This window comes from Gopherus flavomarginatus, chromosome 1 (assembly GCF_025201925.1).
Source record: "Gopherus flavomarginatus isolate rGopFla2 chromosome 1, rGopFla2.mat.asm, whole genome shotgun sequence".
Taxonomy (NCBI): domain Eukaryota; kingdom Metazoa; phylum Chordata; order Testudines; family Testudinidae; genus Gopherus; species Gopherus flavomarginatus.
In genome coordinates this window covers 236,785,117-236,808,372 of record NC_066617.1, presented here as the reverse complement: position 1 = coordinate 236,808,372, position 23,256 = coordinate 236,785,117, and the positions used below count along the sequence as shown (strand labels likewise).

At 41.4% G+C, this 23,256-nt stretch overlaps 1 protein-coding gene across 10 annotated transcripts in view; it reads left to right on the top strand.

Moving 5' to 3' along the window:
* TBL1X (transducin beta like 1 X-linked) overlaps positions 1 to 23,256 on the top strand; it is a 268,281-nt gene that overhangs the window by 42,113 nt on the left and 202,912 nt on the right. The gene's annotated exons all lie outside the window — the stretch shown is intronic.

The window sequence follows — 23,256 nt, the reverse complement described above, 5'->3', positions numbered from 1 at the left end:
CTGGAGCCAGCCACACCACCGAGCAGCACAGAGCACCAGGTCAGGCCAGGCTCTGCAGCTCTGCTACCCGGCAAGAGCTCGCAGCGCTGCCACCCAGAGCATTGCGCCGGCAGTGCATTGAGCTGAGGCAGTGGGGGAGGGGGCACAGCAGGGGAGGGGCCAGGGGCTAGCCTCCCAGGCTAGGCGCTCAGGGGCCAAGCAGGAGGGTCCCGCGGACTGGATGTGGCCTGCGGGCCGTAGTTTGCCCACCTCTTTTCTAAAGCCTATTGTTTTGTCCTAATGGTCCGTTAACCTGAATGGGCCCTCCTTAGCCAACCATCTAGACGGAGAGCCTTTTTTCTAGTGGGTGTTCCTCATATGTAATCACATTTGTAATACAGATATATAGTCTGTACTCCTAACTTCAGATACAAAAGTGATACATGCATACAAATAGGATAATCATATTCAGTAAATCATAATCTTTTCAATGATATCTCGCATAACCTATCTTACATAAAACACATCAGAATTATGCCACAATCATATCATAATATTACCGTGAAGTATATAGGGTGCAGTGCCACAGGCCTGTATTGGCTTTGTTAGCTATACCTACCTATACCTATTCCTGCTGTAGGAGAACTTCAGACTGAAGTTTTGGGTGAGAAGTCCTCTCTCCTATAAAAATTCTGATTCTTCTTACTGTGTTCAACTCATCCTTCTGCTGTGCTTCTCAAGCTAGAAACTGTAGTCATCCTTGGTCTTGTGGTCTTTTCCCTTGTATGGTTTACCTAAAGTCCTATACTCTATAAATATCCAAGGGTTGGGAATACTGCAGACTGTTGCTTTGATATCTGGAAAGTTGTATGATTTCACCCTCTTCCCAGAAACCCTCGTTGACATTTATTGGCTTTCTCGCCATCTCAGAATCCAGTTGAAAATTCCAGCTCCTATAGCTACCTTCTACGAAGAGCTATTCAGAAATTGAATTTTTTGTTTCACGAGAAGTGAATGATTAAAAATGTTGGAATTTCCGACTGAACAGAAATTTCAATTTGAGATCAGTGTTTCATTTTCATAATGTCAAATTATTTAATTTTGTGTTAACACTTTGATTCATTTTATTTTGCCTTGTGGTATCTAATATTTTACTGTAATGTAAATAGTCAAAATGATGTATTAGAATGGTAAAGTTGAAAGAACCTTTTGTCAGCAAAATGAAATGTGAAATTCAGATGTTTAGATCAGGGTTTCTCAAACAGGGGTTGCTGCTTGTGTAGGGAAAGCCCCTGGCGGGCTGGTTCGGTGTGTTTACCTGCCTTGTCCGCAGGTCGAGCCGATCACAGCTCCCACTGGCCGCGGATCGCTGCTCCAGGCCAATGGGAGAAGCTGGAACGAAAAGGAGCCTGTCTGCAGGGTCAACCCTGTGCATCTTGCAGGCATTCTCAAAGGCCATCAGGAAGCTATCCAAGTCCTCCCCCTCCTTATGCTGGGCCAGGAAGCACTTATCAAAGCTCCTTGCAGTTTTGGGTCCCCCCTCACTCACTGCAGACGGGGTTTCAGCAGCTCCCATTGGCCCGGAGCAGCGATCCGCGGCCAGTGGGAGCCACAATCCGCTGGACCAGCGGATGGGGCAGATAAACAAACCGGCCCAGCCTGCCAGAGGCTTTCCCTACACAAGCGATGACCCCTGTTTGAGAAACCGTGGTTTAGACTTTCCTCATCCAATTTCATTGAAATTGACATGTTCCACATTAAATGTTTTGATTTCGATTAAACTGCATTTTTTGATGGAAAATAGTTCTGTCAAAAAAATTTTTAACTGATCTATTAGGTATTTTGCTAGTAAAATACCTTGAACTCTCATTCAAATGGACATTGAAAAACTACTTCTTTGTTTTATTTTTATTATGTTAAGAACAAACATTTTCCTGGCAATGGAAACTGCAGTAGATCATTCCTCTCTATCTTTCCCTAAAACCTACCAGTTCATATTCGGAGCTCAGATACTATGGAGGCCCTTGGATACTATGTTGATGAGTGCCACATGTAATGAGCATTATCTGTGATACTCTTATACTCGGCATTTCAGAATGTGTTACAGAAAGGCATTGCATAAAAAATAAATTGTAGTATGCACTTAGCTTTCACAGAGCTGTGGATGTTATTGCTCTGGGCAATACTTAAAACGTAGGTTCTAATTTTGCTCATAGAGTCCCAGGCCCACTATTATCTGTGTACGCAGAACTGAACAATGAACTGTCTTAATTCTGGAGGTGGCTTAATGGATGTCTACATGCAGTTCGGGCATTTGGAATCATTGGCAAAATTGTTCCTGCTTGCTCTCAAATTTGTCCACCTCTGTTACTGATCTGATATGTAACAACTACATTATTTTATTTAAACATGACGTAATATGACAATGAGAGCTTGCTGTAAGTTTGTCAGCTACAGTCTGTTTTGTCCTCTGCAGTCCAAAATAGAGGATGACCTTTGATGTCCACAGCACACCCCACATCATCGTACCGAAATGATATTTATTACCTCACATCGTGACATGTTTAGGAATTCATTAGATACAGTCATAAGGTACTCCGATCTGTCTGCTTCTGCTGGAAGGTAGCATTACTAAGGCACAGAGAGCTTGTATTGAACACTGGCATTATTGTTATTATTTAAACATTATGTAACTTGAACACAACCACAACCAGAGCCTGCTGCTAACAGATTCCTGTAGCTCTCTGAAGTTCAGAACCCCACCTTCCAAAATGGAGGATGACCTTTGGTTTCTGAAGCAAGACCCACAGTAATATCTGCTCCACATAGGATTAAAGGCTTAACAGAACGACAGCACCTTCAGCTGTGCAGTGTCTTCCTGGTGTCTGGCTTGTGATTTTTGAATTTCTAGGCTTGGCATTACTGAGAGATGGACTTGTACGTGCTTGAGTGTTTTAATAAATCTGGGGCTAAATTAATTGTACATGATTTTTTCCCCCATATCTTCTTGACTTAAAACTTGGAAAGCTGCTCTGTTAATTATTAAAGAATCAATTAAACTCTTCTGCACTCGCCAATTTGCATTTCATTCTATGTTCTGCCTCTCTTTACGGAGTCTCTGGGATTAGTATCTGTAAAGTCACTGGGTCAGTGGGTAGGGGTGCTATCTGCTTCTGAATACACAAGAGATTAACTCTGGATTCACTTTTCCCTCTTCCTTTATTGGTGCTTTGGAGGAAGGGCTTCTGTCAGGGATTTGTAAGAAAGAGAGGCATTCCTTGGGATGGGCGGATTCAGTAATCAAATAGTGAGGTGTAGTTTAACACCCAGGATTTGGGGAGTTGCATTTTAGTGTGTGTGTGTGTGTGTGTGTGAGAGAGAGAGAGAGAGAGAGAGAGTGTGTTTTTGTTACCGGGTGTACGATTATATAAATTTTCTCTAGCCTAACAGACCTAATAACTTTTGCTTTGATGGTTCTACCATCTTACAGTCACCTTTGGCAGGTGTTTTGTGACTTTAATGTGACCAACTCTGGGCTTGTCTACATCAGAAAGTTGCAGCGCTGGTGAGGGAGTTACAGCGCTGCAACTTAGGAGGTGTACACATCTGCAGGGCACCACCAGCGCTGCAACTCCCTGTTTGCAGCGCTGGCCGTACTCCCGTTTTGTCTCGGGTGTAGAGGATCCAGCGCTGGTGATCCAGCGCTGGTAATCAAGTATAGACACTTACCAGCGCTTTTCTTGACCTCCGTGGAATAAGCAGGTATCCCAGCATACCTGAGGAAGCCTCTGGTAATCAAGCTGGTCTCCTTCCCCGTCTTGCTCTCGCGTTCCCCGAACCCCGAGCAAGCAGGTCTCCTTCCCTGCGGTTTGCAGGGTGGTTCGGGGAACGCGAGAGCAAACCGCGGCGAAGCTGGTCTCCTTTCCCGGTTTGCTCTCTCGTTCCCCGAACCCCCGAACAAGCAGGTCTCCTTCCCTGCGGTTTGCAGGGTGGTTCGGGGAACGCGAGAGCAAACCGCGGCGAAGCTGGTCTCCTTTCCCGGTTTGCTCTCTCGTTCCCCGAACCCCCGAACAAGCAGGTCTCCTTCCCTGTGGTTTGCAGGGTGGTTCGGGGAACGCGAGAGCAAACCACGGCGAAGCTGGTCTCCTTTCCCGGTTTGCTCTCTCGTTCCCCGAACCCCCGAGCAAGCAGGTCTCCTTCCCTGCGGTTTGCAGGGTGGTTCGGGGAACGCGAGAGCAAACCGGGAAAGGAGACCAGCTTCGCCGCGGTTTGCTCTCGCGTTCCCTGAACAAGCAGGTCTCCTTCCCTGCGGTTTGCAGGGTGGTTCGGGGAACGCGAGAGCAAACCGCGGCGAAGCTGGTCTCCTTTCCCGGTTTGCTCTCGCGTTCCCCGAACCCCCCTTGAAGCCGCCCAACAGCGCTGCAGTGTGGCCACATCTAACACCACTTGCAGCGCTGGTTGCTGTAAGTGTGGCCACTCTGCAGCGCTGGCCCTATACAGCTGTACTAATACAGCTGTAACAACCAGCGCTGCAAAATTTTAGATGTAGACATGGCCTCTGTTTTATTTTTAACAATGAGGCATTTCCTTCCCCCCCCACCCCACAATTGAAGTAGGGTTTCAACCTGGCAAACTCTTCAGTAATGTAGATAAACTCTCTCTCTATTATATGAGTTTATTCTTTATAAGAATAGGGTGAAGATTTTAAAAAATGACTAGTAATATTGGTGCTTATGAAATACCTTATAGGAGCCTAGCGAGACTAGGTGGGGGAGGTGATACCTTTAATTGGACCAACTTCTGTTGGTGAGAGAGACAAGGTTTTGAGCTTACACAGGAGCTTGCCACTCTGTAAGACCAACAAAAGTTGATCCAATAAAAGATATTGCCTCACTCACCTTGTCTCTCTAATGTCCTGTGACCAACATGGCTACAACAACACTGTGTATTACAGGAACCTGACATTTTTCTTGAAAATCAACATGCTTTAAAGTCTCACATTTGACACCCAAAAATCACTAGGGAGTTTTGAAAAATTTGGCTGTTGCGTCTAACCAGACTAAATTCCTTTCAACTAGTGGAATTTATAAACTCTGCAGACCATTGGCAAAGCTTACAAAGTCCATTGGGATCCAATGAAGCTGTCAGGAGTGATTTGATGTCGGTTTCAGAATGTCTATCACCTGGCCCTTTTAGCCCTATGCACTAGACCGCAAGTAGGATTATTCAATAAAACAAACATGAAGTTTCTAGTCCAAGCTGGCTTTATAACATTTTTTGATGGGCCAACTTTTCCTAAAGAAATATTTTGTCTAATTAACTTCCAGATCTAAAAAGAAAAAAAAAATCCCTGTGGCTAGAGACCACACATGCAAAATTTCAGGAAGAAAGAAAATATATGTTTAGTGATGGTGAAAATCTGTCTTACAATGGAAAGGAAGTGACGTTCTTAATTATGGACAATAGTATGTAGGCTATATCTACACGGCTCTACAGTTTGGACTAAGGGGGCGTGAGTAGCATTGCACACCAAGGTAAATCCCCCATGTGGATGCTATAGGCTCAAACGAAAAGGTTTCTAGTTTGCAATAACATAGTTCTCTTCAAACATGACCACATTAACGCAAACTAGGACCCTTTTATTTTGAGCCTGCAGCATCCACGTGGGAGAGTGACAATGCAGCACTTTGGTGCGCACTGTTATTCACACCTCTGTAGTCCATTGCAAGGCAGTGTAGATAAGCCCTTCGTGTGTGTGGCTATAGCAGCTTTTATACTGAAAGCCCTTTACAAACATGAACTAATTAGTATAATTTACAATGGTGGAGCTATTACTGTTGCCCCAGAATGTATATGTGCATGTGTGTATCTCTGTGAGATATGTTCATGTTCATAGTACTAAATAATAATATGGTAAAATTGATTTTGCTTGCAAAATTAGCGAGACCAGTGTTTCATCAGTCATGCTTATGGGAGTTAGTAGCTGTACTTTCTGTGGCCCTTATCCAACAAACTCTAATGCATGCTATTGAACTGAATGAGATCAGTTGTGTGTAAACATGTGCAGGGTCAGGGACTGTGCTGGCAGAGAGTATGTTGTAACTTCCACAAAGCCTCTGGTCCGGTTATCAAGAAATTCACAAATTTGTTTCTAGAGTGAGCAGAACCACACAGATGACCTCAAAGAAGTTACAGACTTCGCCAATATAACCTACAGAGCTTTTAACTGTACTAAGTCCCATGTTTCAGACTTCACTGAAGTTGTAAACTGTACAGTTTCTTATCTTACGGTATCACAGTTGTTACAATCTAAAGGGGCTTTGATATTTCCCTAAGAATTAAGAGTTAAATTAACAAAAATCTATACTATTTAGAACACAGGGTGTATCAGTAAAATCCCCAACTCCTCTGCTTGCTTGACTCTCAGCATTACCCTATGAATCTAGAACAATGGCCTTCTTAGGAGCTAAACTTGACCTCTCAATTTCAAAGGAGAGATGGAGGGAAAATGCCGCCTTCAACATTTCAATGGAGGAATCTGTTTTTCATCAAAAATAGTACAGTAGTTTGTTTTAACCATCTTCTATATCCATTGTGACAGACCCAGGCCAGTAGGGTACAGGAGTCTGGTAGAGGGCAAATATACTGGTCACTGGATGAGTAGTTTTCTGTTCCCTGGGTGACCAGAGCAGGGGCTGCACTAGAGTAATCAGGAACCTGCTAGAACTGATCAGCCTGTCTGCCTTAATTGGAACACCTGCAGCCAATCAAGGCAGGCTAATCAGGGCACCTGGGTTTAAAAAGGAGCTCACCCCAGTCAGGGAGGGGAGAGTCAGAGGAGAGGAAGTGTGTGTGAGGAGCTGGGAGCAAGAGGCACAAGGAGCTGAGAGTGAGAGGGTGTGCTGCTGGAGGACTAAGGAGTACAAGCATTATCAGACACCAGGAGGAAGGTCCTGTAGTGAGGATAAAGGTGGTGTTTGGAGGAGGCCATGGGGAAGTAGCCCAGCGAGTTGTAGCTGTCATGCAGCTGTTACAAGAGGCACCATAGACAGCTGCAATCCACAGGGCCATGGGCTGGAACCTGGAGTAGAGGTCGGGCCCGGGTTCCTCCCAATCCTCCCAACTCTTGATCAGACACAGGAGGAGTTGACCCAGACTGTGGGGAAGATCACTGAGGTGAGCAAATCTGGCAATAAGCGCAGGACCCACCAAGGTAGAGGAGGAACTTTCACACCATATATACTGGTATCTGTATCATTTTACTTAAGCAGACAGGACCAAAATCTCCAACAGCCAGCTCCCTCCCGTGCTGGAGGCTAGTTGCCCATCTTGGTTCTGGTTATGTATTGTTGATTTCTCTTTCATTTCCTCGTCCATTTTCCTTGTATGCTTATTATTTGTTTGTGTAACTTTAATGACTAGAAGCTGCAACAGAGTTCTGCACCTATGGAGGCTCTTGCTGAGCCTGATGATGTCCGCTAAAGTCATAAATATAACTTCATAATCAGGTTCTTTCCAGAATTTTCAGTATGTATCTAGGGCAAGGGGTTGTTAGATTTTTAAGTTAAGCAGACCAGAACACCTGGAGAAGTGTTCTTTTGAACAGTATAGTTAGAGCTCTGTGCACATACAAAATTTATATCCACATCTGATCCACAAAAATGGTCCACAGATATAAAGTGGATATCTGCAGATTTGCAAGACTCTAGATACAAAATTTGTGTCTGCAGCTGATCCACGATACATAAAAATGGTCTGTGGATATAAAGCGGATATCTGTGGACTTGCAGGACTCTAGATACAAAATTTGTATCCGCATCTCATCCACGATCTGCAAAAATTGTCCGTGGTTATAAAGCGGATATCTGCAGATTTGCAGGGCTCTAAGTATAGTATTTTTTATTATCAGACAGTTTAAACTTGGAAATTCCTTTAGGAAAAAAATGAAAAAACAGCCAATGGTATTAAGACAATTCTACTAGTTTTAAAGAAATGTATTAATATAAATATTCCTTACATTTTCCTTTCCAAAGTCTAGCTTTCAACAGTTTTGTGATCTAGTCTTAATCGGTTATAGAAAATGCCATATATAGTTAAGCAAAAATCCCATTCATTATTTCTCAAACATCAGTTAAAACATTATGTTCAGTGGTTAGATCTAGGTATAAATATTCACTATATTTGAAATTTAGATTTTGGGTTGAATGAGTGAAAATAGTTAAAACAACAAAACTCATCAAAACAGCTTCCTCTTCAAATCTAAAATCACCCAAATGACTTTATCCTCAGTTTTAATCTCACAAATCTGAAAATCTACATTGTAAAATTACTTTTCTTTCCTATGGAAATACAGAAAGAAGGTCTCTGACTTCAGAGTAATTTCTCTATTATTCAACTCTGTTCATAACTTTTCTAACAATGTTTTTTTGTTTTGTTTTGTTTTAAATCTCCCTTTCATTTAGAGTGAGATGTCATTAGACCAGAGCAGTGTCCCTTCAACGACCCTGGAGCTCTGTGCCTATTTTAATAAGATCAAAGTGTAGACCTATTCTAATGGCTGCCTCAAAGCTTTATTTCCTGCAGTAAAGTTTTCTGCATGATGTAGGTAGAATAGTTTTGCAGGACTGGAACAGCATATACAAAGCACACATACAAAGCTTTTTTCTTCTGCATTCTGCTGCAATGGCAGTCACTTCTTAGTTAAGGTTGCAACTCAATTTCCATTTCTAACCTAATTTGGGTTCCTTGTCTAAAATCAAAATGCACTATCAATTTCTTAATTGGTAGGATAGATGTTAGCCCAAGCAACGTTATCTGCAAAATTTTGAAGTAAATCCAAGAAGAGATTCTTGAATTAAGTCACCCTCACATGAGAGATGATAAACGCCATCCCATAGTTCTTCTATTTTTGTCAATGTGTAGTAAAAATAAAAAATATAAACTGAGAAAGGAGTCCCCTAGAAGAGACCTCCTGACCAGGACTGTAGTTTAATTGATTAAAGTCTGATTTTAAGTGTGTGTAAATTTTAATCTAGTCATATTGCCAAGGAATGTCAGCTGCTATGATCTTAGCCCAGCTCAGTGTTTCTCAAACTGGGGTCTCCGCTTGTGCAGAGGAAGCCCCTGGTGGGCCAGGCCGATTTGTTTACCTGCCTTGTCTGCAGGTCCAGCTGATTGCAGGTCCCACTGGCCATGGTTTGCTGCTCCAGGCCAATGGGAGCTGCTGGAAGCGTCGTGGGCCAAGGGACTTACTGGCCGCCGCTTCCAGCAGCCCCCATTGGCCTGCAGCGGCGAACCGCGGCCAGTGGGAGCCGCGATCAGCCGGACCTGCAGACGGGGCAGGTAAACAAACCGGCCCGGCCCGCCAGGGGCTTTGCCTACACAAGCGGTGATCCCCAGTTTGAGAAACACTGGCCTAGCTAGTCAAAGAGTGGTCTGGATGACATTTTCTTTTTAAATAGAAAACAACTTAACCCTTGAACTTGCAGAGATAGAGCTCAAAGGGTAATCTGATCATTGGATAGATGTGTTAATGGAAAAAATACTTCCCTCCCATCCCCAGTCAAAAAGCTCACAAAAGGATTCTCCCCTTCTGCAACCCTGGGAGATGCACAGAAGAACTAAAATGCCTCCTCTCTCATAGTCCCTCTCTCATGTCAACTGGAAAGGATCCCTGGCTCTGACTAACCTCAGATCTGTGGAGGGGTGAGCCTAAGATCTGAGGTTGGGAACAACAGGAAGTCAGGGATGATTGGTGGACCATCTCCCATCCTGTTCCATGGATCCACTGAGATCTGCAGGAGGGAAAAACCCCAAGCAAACTGTAAGGAGATCATTGATTCCCCCTCAAAGCCTTAGGTAGCTGTCCCCTACAAGCCTTTAGGATCATTTAGTCCCCCCTCCCCTTCAGGCCATTGGGAGCTACTTAGGGGCCATCCTAACCCCTGAAATAATCACTAGGCTTTTTTATCCTCACTAAACCTCCCTATTCTGGCCATAGTGGATTGATTGTAGTTCTCAAACTCCCCTGCTATACCCACTCTCGTGGGTAGAAAGTCTCCTCATAGTAGTGCTTTGTGGTGGTATCCAAGTGATGGGAAGTCTCTCTTCACAATCCCCCCGTATGTGAAGTCTCCCTGCAGGGACTCTCCCACATGCTGCAGTTGTGTTTGCCTCTTCCTATCCTGCACAGAAGAAATATTGATGGGAGAGGTACAACTTGCCCTCACACAGGAAAAGCCCAGTTCTTTTTCCACTGAAACCAATGGAAAGACTGAGCTGCATGTCTGGTATCTCCTACCAACTAATAATGAAGTTTCAGGTGCATTAGCTGTATTGTTTTTATCACTTTGTGAGTGTGATGTAAGCCAGTGGTTCTCAAACTAGGGCTGCCGCTTGTTCAGGGAAAGCCCCTGGTGGGTTGGGCCGGTTTGTTTACCTGCCACGTCTGCAGGTTTGGCTGATCGCAGTTCCGAGTGGCCACAGTTTTTCGCTCCAGGCCAATAGGAGCTGCAGGAAGCGGCGTGGGCCAAGGGACTTATTGGCCGCTGCTTCCCACAGCCCCCATTGGACTGGAGCAGTGAACCACGGCCACTGGGAGCTGTGATCGGCTGAACCTGAGGACGGGGCAGGTAAACAAACTGGCCCGGCCTGCCAGGGGCTTTCTCTAAAGAAGCGGCAGTCCTAGTTTGAGAACCACTGATGTAAGCTATTGTGGCTGTTGGAGTATTGGGTTGGATGGATCATCAAGCACTTCTTGTAAGGAAGTTTTTATATTCCTACAGAATGTATTTTGAATGCTTTAGGGTTTTTGTTTTGTTTTTGTTTTGCTGGAGGGAGTGGGAGGACAATCTCATGCTTTTGCATAAAATTTTTGAGCAGCTGTCATTACTCATCTTATTGTTCTAAGTACACACTTTATAGCAAGTGTTGCTATTTTATTTCTTATGAGTTACTTTAAATTGCTATCCATCAGTGTTTTGTGGTTTCTTTAGTATAAACTAGGTTGAACCCAGTAACTCTGTAAGAAACAGTTGCAAAGCTATCTTCTTTTGTTTTCCCTCTGTTCTATATTTACCTTGACTTTCTATTTACTGACCACTTTAGAAGTTCTCTGAAACAAAAAACCTTAGAATAGGTTTTAACTCCAATGTGTCTTTTCTTTTCATCAAACATATGATTCACAATTCAGGTTTATGGATCAACCCGCTTCCTATTTCTCCTCACTCTAATGCTACAGTCTTCTCTTTTTCATCCCAGAGAAGATTGGGGCAAAACTAAAAGTAGATTTAAAAAAAAAAAAAAGACAAGTCTTTGCTGCATGAATGTTTAAACATATTTCTAAAGACTTTCATTTGCAGTGTTTCTCTTATTTTAATTAAAGTGGAAAAACGTGTATTAGGACAGCTACATTATTTTGAGAAAATCATGATGTAGATTTGTCTCCAGAAAAAACAGTGATTCAGCTGCATATGTGATTTAACTTAATCTTACCATGTTATGATTGTGCTGGAAATAATTTGCAGCTTGATGTTGAAGAAACTGGATTGAGAATTGAATTAAAAGATAGCCCTCTGATAAAAAATTCCATGCCAAATTGCTCTGAATGTGTTGAGTGTAGGGTTTTTGTTTGTTGTTTCATTCTTTCGGGATTGATGAAGTATTGTAATAAGCAGAGGCCTAATGCTTCAAATTCTCCAGCTGAGATAGTAGGCGAGCAAAGCAAAAAATGAAAGTCAGGTTAGCAGTCCATTAACTCTTATGCGACACACACATTTTCTAGTATACAGAATAATGCTGTTGGCTTTTTTTCTGCTTTCTTAAATATTTTGATAAGTTAAAGTTGGTTTTCTAATGACTCCCTCTTATTAATCACTGCTGGATTTAGTTAGATAGGTGATACCACATTAATAAGATAAAGCAGTGGAATTACGGAAAGAGAAGGAGTTATAGTTTATTTTTGATTATGGTAATGAAGTGATATTTTCATCTAGGGAATGAGTCTGTAAAGCTGCACACTGGAATGACTTGATATCAAGGGGAATTTTGCTACTGACTTAATGGGAACAGGATTTGGTCTGTAGTGAGCAAGACAGGAAAGGCATGTGCATGTGCACTTGATATTGAGATCGTTTACTATGCTATGTGGTGTGCTTGCCTGAGTGTCTAGCTTTTCCTTAGGTTTTATCTGAAATACTAATTCTCTATTTGGTTTATAAATCTATTTTATAAATCTTTTTCTCCTTCATACACTATATTAATTGTAAAACCTTTTTGAACTCTTTCCCCTGATATCCAACTTTTACATAATTATGAAGAGCTATAGTTCAGGTGATCAGACTTGTATTACTTGGTTCTTACACCCTGTATTGTGGGTGGTGTCTGATGACCTAATGAACTAATAATTAGTATTCATGCCAATCAGATACTACATATATTCTATGCAACTGTTAATATTTTAAATAAAATAAAGATTTTGTTGAATATGCACCATATTTATGTAAGGCCTGGTCTAACCTACAAAGTTTTTGCTGCCATAGCTATGTCAGCGGGGGGCCGGGGGGAAATGTGTGACATTCCCTTCTCCCCTCTCTCTCCCCCCCCCCCACTCCTCCTAGCAGACATAGCTATGCTGGCAGGACTTGTGTGGACACAGTTAAGCTGAAAAAAGAGCGCTTTTATCAGCATAGCCAATGTAGTATGGGGAGATGAACTCCTTCTGCTGGCATATGCAGATCTTTATCAGGGAGCTCTATCAGCTTAGCTATGCCAACACAGGCTCTGTAGTTTTGACATGGCCTAAGTGGTTGGTAACCTGCCTGCTTCATTGATTTGTTGTACTCCTAAAGTACATTCAGACATAGAGGAGCAGATTTTCGCTTTGTGTCCGTGAATGGAGACTGGCTGCAACTCCTCTGCTGATGTCCAAGCTGCCTACCCAGCAGATCCTGTGGGAAGGGTTTTGTGAAGGGAAGTGGCTGGAGCAGGATGGGTTCAGACAGTGGATGGTCCCTTGGTGGCCACTGCCAATTGATACAGCTTAGAGCAACATCAGTGCTCTTCTCTAAATTTTTGCCCAGGGCTGGGCAGAGAATTAGGATGCTGTAGCCAGCTCCCTGATAGTTTGCCTGCCCTACTCTCTACACATCCAGAGGAGAGCAGATACTGTGAATTTCTGAGTGAGATTCCCTGCTGCATTTGTAAACATTAATGAATGAATTCTCACAACACCTCTTTAAGCGGAAGAGTATTATCCTCCTTTCAAGTGTGAGGAAACTGAGACACAGGGAAGTTAAGTAGTTCATCCAGGGTCACAAAGAAAGTTTGTATTGGCAGCAGATGCTCCATTTGCTGACTGTTTTTTATTTAAGGTGTTATTTGGACCTAGTGAATTCTGGAGACCGCTGGAAAACCTGTCAGTGTTTTTGTTAGAAAAGTACTGAAAGGCAATGCAAATAATATCAGATCTCAAAGATTCAGTTTATCAGAAGGCCACATTTCAACATGGTAAGCTATTTGAAAGTAGTGATAAAGTGGTGACACAAACCAGTAAAATGGAGGACACTCTGTCCTTGACTTTTCCTATTGAGCATTGATATGAGTTGTTGCTGAAACCCAAGGTTTATCATCAACCCTAATTCTTCTGGATTTATTTGTCAGATTTATCTCCATCAGCTATATCTGTGTGCCATCTCTTTCCTTGGTTTCACGTATCTGTTCTTCACTGATTTGTTTCCTATCTGCCTATTCTATCGTTTCATTTTTAGGAAAACTATTTTGTTTTGTTCTTCTGTTCAAATGGAAGATGTTCCTTTGGATTCAAGCCTAGATCCTTTATTACCCTTTAACATCTTTCCTTTGGTAAATGGATTAAGTTTTGCAGGTTTGAGAAACATGCATATGGTGGGGATCATACAGATTATTAAGTATTCTGTGATTAAAAATCTAAAAATGGCCATACAAATGGCAGAGGCTTAAGGACACCTGGAGCATGAGGTTGCATCCCTGGCTATCTTGGCTAATGGCTGTTGATGGATCTGTCCTCCATTAATTTATGTAATTTTTTGTTAACCCTGTTATACTTTTGGCCTTCACACCGTCCCCTGGCAATGAGTTCCACAGGCTGATTGTGTGTTGTGTGAAGAAGTACTTCTTTTTTTCTGTTTTAAACCGGCTGCCTATTAATTTTATTGAGTGACTCTGTTTGTTCTTGTGTTACGTAAAGGAGTAATTAACACTTTCCTATTCACTTTCTTCACACCATTCATGATTTTACAGATCTTGATCATATCCCCCCCACCCCCCTTAGTCATCTCTTTTCCGAGCTAAAAAGTTCCAGTCTTTTAAATTTCTCCTCATAGGGAAGGTGTTCCATACCCCTAATCGCTTTTGTTGCCCTTCTCTGTACCTTTTCCATTTCTAATATATATTTTTTGAGATGGAGTGACCAGAACTGCACACAGTATTTAAGGTGTGGGCATACCATGGATTTATGTAGTGGCATTATGATATTTACTGTGTTGTAATCTATCTTTTTCCTAATGGTTCCTAATATTGTTAGTTTTTTTGACTGCTGTTGCACATTAAGCAGATGTTTTTCACAATGACTCCATGATCTCTTTCTTGAGTGGTAACAACTAATTTAGATCCCATCATTTTGTATGCACAGTTGGGATTATGTTTTCCAACATGCATTACTATTTATTTATCAACATTGAATTTCATCTGCCATTTTGTTGCCCAGTCACCCAGTTTTGTGAAATCCCTTCATAACTCTTCACAGTCAGCTATGGACTTAACTTTCATCAGTAATTTTGTATCATCTCCAAACTTTGCCACTTCACTGTTTACTCCTTTTTTTCATCATTATACTTGGAACCGAATTGGTCCCAGGATAGCTCTTTGAGGGAGCCCCATTATTTACCACTCTCCATTGTGAAACTGACCATTTATTCCTCTTCTTTGTTTCTTAGCTTTTAAGCAGTTACTGATCTATGAGAAGACCTTCCCTCTTATCCCTTGACTGTTACTTTACTTAAGAGCCTCTGGTGAGGGACCTTGTTGATAGCTTTCTTAAAGTCTGAGTACACTGTATGTGCTGGATTACCCTTATCCACATGTTTGTTGACCCCTCAAAGAATTATAATAGATTGGTGATGCACAATTTCTCTTTGCAAAAGCTGTGTTGACTCTTCGCCAAAAAATCATGTTCACTTGTGTAGCTGGTAATTCTGTTCTTTATCATAGTTTCAACCAATTTGCTTGGTACTGAAGTTAGGCTTACTAACTTATAGTTGCCGGTTTGCCTCTGGATCCTTCTTTAAAAATTGGCATCCAACTAGCTTCCCTCCAGTCATCTGGTACACAAGCTGATTTAAATGATAGATTATATCTCACAGTTAGTAGTTCTCCGATTTCATATTTGAGTTCCTTCAGAACTCTTGGGTAAATACCATCTGGTCCTGGTGACTTATTACTGTTTAATTTATCAATTTGCTCAAAAACCTCCTCTACTGACTCCTCAAATTGGGACAGTTCCTGAGATTTGTCACGTAAAAAGAATGGCTCAGGTGTGAGAAGCTCCTTCACATTCTCCACAGTGAAGATCACTTTAGAAAATTCATTTAGCTTCTCCTCAATGGCCTTGTCTTCCTTGAGTGCTCCTCTAACACCTTGATCATCCAGTGGCCCCACTTATTGTTTGGCAGGCTTCCTGCTTCTGATGTGCTTTACATTTTTTAAATTTTATTCTACTTCTAGTATCTTAGTCTGGCAGAATTATCCTGTTCTGGTCTGTGTTGAGTGTGGGAAACTCTGCCATTGCATCATGGTCTGTTGCAGATCTGGGGTAAGAGTTAGCTTCATTTTATGTTTAGAATGTGGATTATATCTGAACTTTTTAATACCAGTCCAACTATCTCTCACTCTTAATTAGGAGAGTATCTGAAAGAAACTCTGGGAGGAACTCCCTTAAGTACTTGAGGCCTTCCAACATGGCCATTTGAAAGAGGGTGAGCAGGAGATTTTTCCAGATACATTTAAAGCCCTGTCTATGCAAGCAGTGTTTTATTTTTCAATTATCTTTCAATTATAGCCACTTAGTGATCTTGATTCTTGTATTATGCAATGGGCTATATCATTCATATTTGTATTTTATAGAGTTAAAATGTGTAAAATACAAATATGTATTTTGATGCTATTGAAAAGCAATCAGCTTGCCAATAACACGTCGTTTTGAAGAGTTAGTCTCTTGAAGAGAGATCTGTTTTAATTAATTGATTGTTTACAATAAGTAATAGCAATAGTAGAGAGGTGATTTGAATAGGCAAATCATTTTCCATATTTTCTGATCTCTGAAGCCTAGTCTATACTACACGGTTGGCTAGACTTAAGCTGCCTTATGTCAACCTACCTGTGGAAATGTCTTCACTTAAATTTGGCTCCCACGGACATAAGTCCTTTTCTACGTTGACTTAATAACACCAACTCCCTGAGCGGCATAGAGTCCCAGTCAATGTAATTAGGTATAGTGTGAGTGTAGACACTGTGTTGCTTACATCAGCTGTTCCTGGCTTTCAGAAGCTATCCCACAAAGCCCCACAACTATATTGTTGAGCCAAATGCTTCTGGTGAGGACATGCATCGTTGACACAAGGAGCCAAATGTGCACACACACAAGCGATTTAATAACTGTGTTGGCTGTATGCTGACGTAAAATAAGCTGACATAATTTTGTAGTGTAGACATGGTCTTGAATGCCTTATAGTTGCATCGACTGTATCTACACTAAGGGTCAGCAACCTTTCAGAAGTGGTGTGCTGAGTCTTCATTTATTCACTCTAATTTAAGGTTTCACGTACCAGTCATACATTTTAACATTTTTAGAAGGTCTCTTTCTATAAATCTATAACATATAACTAAGCTATTGTTGTACGTAAAGTAAATAAGGTTTTAAAAACATTTAAGAAGCTTCATTTACAATTAAATTAAAATGCAGAGCCCCCCAGACTGGTGGCCAGGACCCGGGCAGTGTGAGTGCCACTGAAAATGAGCTTGTGTGCCACCTTCGGCACATGTGCCATAGGTTGCCTACCCCTGATCTACACTAACACATTCCTTAAAGTGTTTCACTATTGTTACTATTGGTGCAGCTCTTCTTGGAGTAAGAAACTTTATGGGGGAAATGGCCACTATAAATAAGCTATTGACCTGACTACAGATACCACCAAACATGAAACTTGTTCTGTCATCTTTGGAAGTAAATCTTTGAGAATAAAACTTTTAAAGTATATTACTTCCATTACAGAATTTGGCTTTGATTATGTAACTGAAACTGGTGCAGTCAGAATACATGAACCTATAGCCTAAGATTAAACAGTGAGACTATTTCATTGGTAAAATATTTCAGTAATGTCTACTTAGAATTCATAATTCTGAAGAAAATTAAGAATATCGAGTTGCAAGAATTATTCCTCTTAACAAAAAAACAGGAAATCAAGAGGACAGACTCTAACAATTTGGAAATTTAGAAACAGACAGGCATGTGTTTCGGGACAAACAGTAGGCCGGCATAACTAAATGGAGCATGCTGACATTAATAGATGTAGATTCCAAGGCCAGAAGGGACCACTGTGATCATCCTGTATAACGCACGGCATAAAATTTCCCCAAAATAATTCCTAGACCATATCTTTTAGGGAAAAAAAATCCAGTATTGATTTAAAAATTGCCAATAGTGGAGAATCCACTATGACCCTTGGTAAATTGTTCTAGTGGTTAATTACCTCACTGTCAAAAATTCAGACCTTATTTTCAGTTTGCAGTTGTATAGCTTCAATTTCTAGCCATTGGATTGTGTTATACCTTTCTCTGCTGGATTGAAGAGCCCATCGTCAAATATCTGTTGCTCATAGAAGTACTTACAGACTATGATCAGGTCACCCATTAGCCTCCTCTTTCTTTAATTATTCTCAAGGATCTTCTCTGAACACTCTCCAATTTATCATCATCCTTCTTGAATTATGGGCAACAGAACTGGACACAGTATTCCAGCAGCGGTCGCACCAGTGCCAAACACAGAGGTAAAATAACCTGTTTACTCCTACTAGAGATTTCCCTTGTTTATGCATCCCAGAATCACATTAACTGTTTTGGACACAGAGCGTGAGCTCATATTCTGCTCCATCTTTATTAGAACGCCACCTCTGCCAGCGACCCCACCCACCCTTTTGCCACGATAACAGATATCTGATGTGGGGAATGAAAGTCAATGTGCATGTCTTGCTCCTCGCTAACGCAGCAGCTTTTTGCAGATGCCGGGAGCGCTAGATGCTACCCTCCTCTTACCCCTTCTGAGTTGTAATGTCGTCCCTGACAAGGCTTCCCCTCTCTCATAATGGTAGCTGTTCAGCTGCCTGCCCCAGCTGCTACCAGGAGGGAGATCTGAGGGCTAGTCTACAGTGGCAATGCTAATGCACTGCTGCGACAGCACTTTAACGTGGCTTGTGTAGTCGTGGTGGAGCGCTGGGAGAGCTCTCTAAAGAACTCGCCTCCATGAGAGGTGTAGCTCCTGTCTACACTGGTGCTTTCCAGCGCTGAAACTTGCTGCACTCAGAAGGTGTTTTTTCACACCCCTGAGCGAGGAAGTTGCAGTGCTGTAAAGTGCCAGTGTAGACACGCCCTAAGATGTTATAGCAGGGCTGGAGGTTGTTCATGGTTTGTGAATGGAGCCTTCTTCCCAAAATAAACAAACAGTGCCATGTGGGGGCACTTACTGGCCATGACCTTCCTATGTTCACTTTTTTGTTTTGTTTTGTTTTGTTTCTTTCCTGGCAAACTGCAAATCAGAAAGAGAGAGAGAGAGTTGCAATAAAGGGAAATATTGTTGTTGGTCCCTTGAGTGGTCACTGAAGACAGGTTTCTCCATCTATTGAGCAAGTTACCAAAAGTCCCTGAAACAAGAACTGGCAAGTACATTTGCAAGCACTAAATTAGAGCTTTAAAATTATGGGGATTAAATTGGCAGGCACACTATGTTACTTGGATGTTATAGATTTTTAAGAGGAAAATGTAACTGATATATATGTGTACTGTATATTTAGGGTGCTCTAGATGTGATATTATGAATTCATTTCTATTTCTTTGAAAGTTTAGTGACTATTTTTGGTCAAGACTCTCCAAAATTGTACTAGTTCATAATAAGCTTCATACTTTATAGATAATTAACATATATAGAGGGGGAACTAGTTTTATAGCTCCCTGCTATGCACTGACTCCAGCCCAGGTGTAAATCAGAGCAGCCTAAAGATTACTCTAAATATGCCACTAGTGTATTTTCTCTAAATAATCCTATGCTAGTGAAAGATCAGTGGCAGAACAGATCTCTGCCCTACCTCCAATACACGCCTCCTTTGTCTGACATGCCCTGTAGAGGAGTGGGGGCTGGGGAGAGTTGGTACAGGAGCTAGTCCACCAATTTTACACCATCTGAGAGTCCCTGATTTTATGCCAGCTGCCCCCCACAATCAGGGGAGTTCTCAGCTGGCCAGTTATAGCAAAAACATGCCCCTCTTTTATTGCTTGAGTGGTACCAAAGGGTGAGATCACAGTTGAGATTTTGGCGTGAAGTGTCAGTCACTGCACTAGAAATACCTGAAATTGCTGCAGGAAATTAATGATGTATATCTGTTCTAGGCTCCTCCAGTACTGAAATAGTATAACAAGTTAATCCAGCAAGAGCTGCTAATGAGGGAGAATAATGAAAAAGCCCATATATGCGTTTTGTGTTCCACTTTCCAAATGTCCCTGAGCTTCTGGCATATACAATTTATTGCCAAAATGATTGATATCTAGAAATGCTCCACTTAAAGTTATGGGACAAAAATAGACTTCTGCATCAAGCCTGGAACTAGGATCAGAGGGAACAAAGGGTCAAATAGATACGAGAGGGTTTCTTGGATTTTTTTTTGTATTTTTTTAAAAGTCCACCAGTCAAGAAAATTGCTTTTATACCGATTTCATTTCCAGCTGCCCTTTTTAATCTCGAGTCCATAGGACGACTAAAAATAGCAATGTCACTGTAATATTTCTGTTCCTGTGAGAGCATGCAAGGCCTGAGTTAGTCCTGATCTGCACACAATTATTCTATCAGTGTAACTATTTCAGTTAGGGATGTGATTTTTTTTTTTTAATGGTATACTTACATTGGTACAGTTGTATTGGTACAGCTGATTCCCGTTCTCACATGACACTAAGTTTTTTAACAGTATAAGCACATTTTATACTGGTACAACTGCATCCACAAAAGATGGGTTTGCTACTTTAACTATATTGGTATATGTTTAAAGCAGCACAACCTTTGTGTGTGGACAAGGCCTTAATGATCAAACTCTCATCTCCTTCCTTGAGATATTGGCTTTACTGATAACAAACACAGCACTTCAGCCTAATCTTCCTTCCTTGAAGTTTCCATACAGCACCATCCTCCACCTAGCTCTATAGTTTTAAAGACCCAACAACTAATTAGCAGCAACTGGTAACTGAGTCTACACAGCCAACCTTAAAATGGTGCGACGGTGCCGCTGCAGTCACGCTGTTGTAAATTGCACTGTGTGTCCGAGAGAGAGCTCTCCTGGCGACAAATTAAAACTACTGCCATTGAGGGGCGGTAGCTTCGTTCCCGGGAGCACGGCTCCCACAGACACAGGCACTTTTCGTTGTTAAAACTTTTGTCATTCAGAGGGGTGTTTTTTCACACCGCAAGCGACAAAAGTTTCAGCAACTAAAATGCCAGTGTAGACACAGCCTTCCTCACTAAGTCACACTTCAGCAGCTTTGTACAGGGGTCTAGCACTTGCTGAGAGTGGGTCAACACAAGAGCCCCCTTTCTGTAACCGTGACCTCCATAAATCTTGGCCATGTCAGGAAAAGATGGAAGCTCAGGTTGATGTAGCAGTGTAGTAGATCTACAGTAGAACAGTTTGACTTATGAGGCCTGGATTATTTACTGCTTGTAAACCTTGTGCAACTCTGACCATCAAAAAGAATCAGAAATGTTCACACTCTACTCGCCCAGTGAAAAGTTACCCAAAATCTTTTTCTGCATAGAGAAGTCCAAATGCAGTTTCAAAAATAATCTAATTGGAGGGGGATGGTAGTCAGGTGTATCTCATTCTTTCATTCAAATAAAATGACACAGACTTACCCTGCAGCTTGAACAAGGGCAGAATGACTGATGGTTAAAATGCACATGTTCTGAACAGAACTGTTTGACAAATGGTGTAAATATGTTCTGGGGAAAAAAATTAGAGCAAAATGGAGAACAAAACGTTTTTAGAGAGATTTTTATTTTTCAGCTAATGGAATGGAGTCAGAATGGAAACTGTCATTTTGAAATGTTTGTGTTTTCGTTCCGTTTTTAACCCCTACCCCCCACTTTCTTCCTCTTTTTTTCAATGGGGGGGCGAGAAACAGGGGGGAGCCAAAAAGTCAAAATCTGAAATGAAATTTTCTATTTGAATCAAAACAAAATGAAACATTTCCAAACTAAACCAAAATATTCTTTTCACTGAAAAATGTCAAAGGAATTTCTCTTGAACAATTTCCTTTCTTTTGGCATGCCATTTTTCATTAGAAATGGTTTTATTACCAGCTCAAATATTTGAAATGTGTGTGAATCTCCTGCTTGAAGGGATCCAGCCAGCTTTTTGGAATATTGTTTTTCGGCCCTGCCTCTCCTCTTCTCTTTTCCTCATTCCATCCTTGGCCTCACAGAGCTTAGCTGAAAAAGAGAAATATAGTTAGAGGGATATAGACTGTGTTTCCCGCAGATCCAGGGCACTGTGTATGCAGTGGTGTTGCCATGAAAGAATCATCAAGGTTTTTCCTTCCCTAGAGTCCCCTCCTATTGTGGTTACCCAGAGAGGGTATGATCCAGGTCCAGGACAGGCATGGCCTCCCTGTTGAGAAATGAGCTCAACAAACTGCAAAAATCCATCACAGAACTAGTCAATCTCTGAGCTTTGGCTCCTTGTGTTCCTTTTTACTATTGTGTGAGCCATTCCATTTTGAATAGAAGTAACGCATTGTGGAAGAAAACTGGAGAAGACTACAAGGGTGAAGATGAGACTTACTGACTGTATGAGCCCCTATCACTCCAGGATCTGACTCAGTGTCCATGACTGATGGTATTTGATTTCTTTCCAGTGTCTATGCAGAGGAGAAGCCATTAATAAACAGTGCATGTGTCATTTCAGAGAGAAGAAAATCTTTTATTTTTTTTAACTCTAAATATTGAGCATTTGAAATTTTTAAGATTTAAAGGTGGTAGTTTGATATTATGATGGGTTCCTGCCCTGTGATTTGTAGCCATTTCAGGAGGCACGGTGTGGTTGTTTGGTTTGTTTTATTTTATGTTCAGTATCCAGCAGATCTAAATTATCATTACCATTGCAATTTGCCATGAAGGCAGAGAGGCCCTGATATAAATAACAAATAGTTCGGGAAAGAAGTTGTGAATTAAAGACTGGCAATCCCAGGTCTGATTTGTTTTGAGTTAGGTGGTTGTAGTACCTAAGATCAGACCATTCTCCAAAGTCTTGTCCAGGTATACTTCATTTAACCACAAACTAAGGGCTTGCCCCTGCACATACCACAGCATGTGAGCCAGTTGCTCAGGTAAGCAGTTCCACTGACATAGGACTGCCAAAGTGAATAAAGTTACTCTCTCTTGCTGAAGTGTTTGTGGATTCAGGCTTGAATGTAGTAGCTATATATTAAGAAATCTGTGAAGAGAGATATGAGCTCTCAGCATAAAGACTTCTTAAAATTATGCATTAAACTTTCTTTCTTTTTATATCCAGATTTCCATCTGGAGAAAAATGTTATAGAAACACTGTTTGAAGCGATAAAAATTCTTCAGAGTATTCCCTTCCAAAAGCCTTTTAAAAGTCACTCTCATCATACAGAATGAGACACTTCTGGTGTCTAGACAAATGTGAGGCCTCCACTGCTCTGTTTAGTCAAACACGTGCTATAACTACAAGAGTAGATTAGATAAAACTTACATAGATTAAAATTTATTTGAAAATAATTGCCTTTGGTACCAATAACACCTTAGATTATTAAAATGAAATTAGATTTTTTAAAAAGCTTTAGTTCTTCCACACAGATGTTTTTGCTTTTTATTTAGACAGTGAAAATGGGTAGATTTGTTAGTACATGAGAACCAGAGTGAAACTAAACAAATATTGCTTTGTTTGGGTGGCAAACACTTCAGCA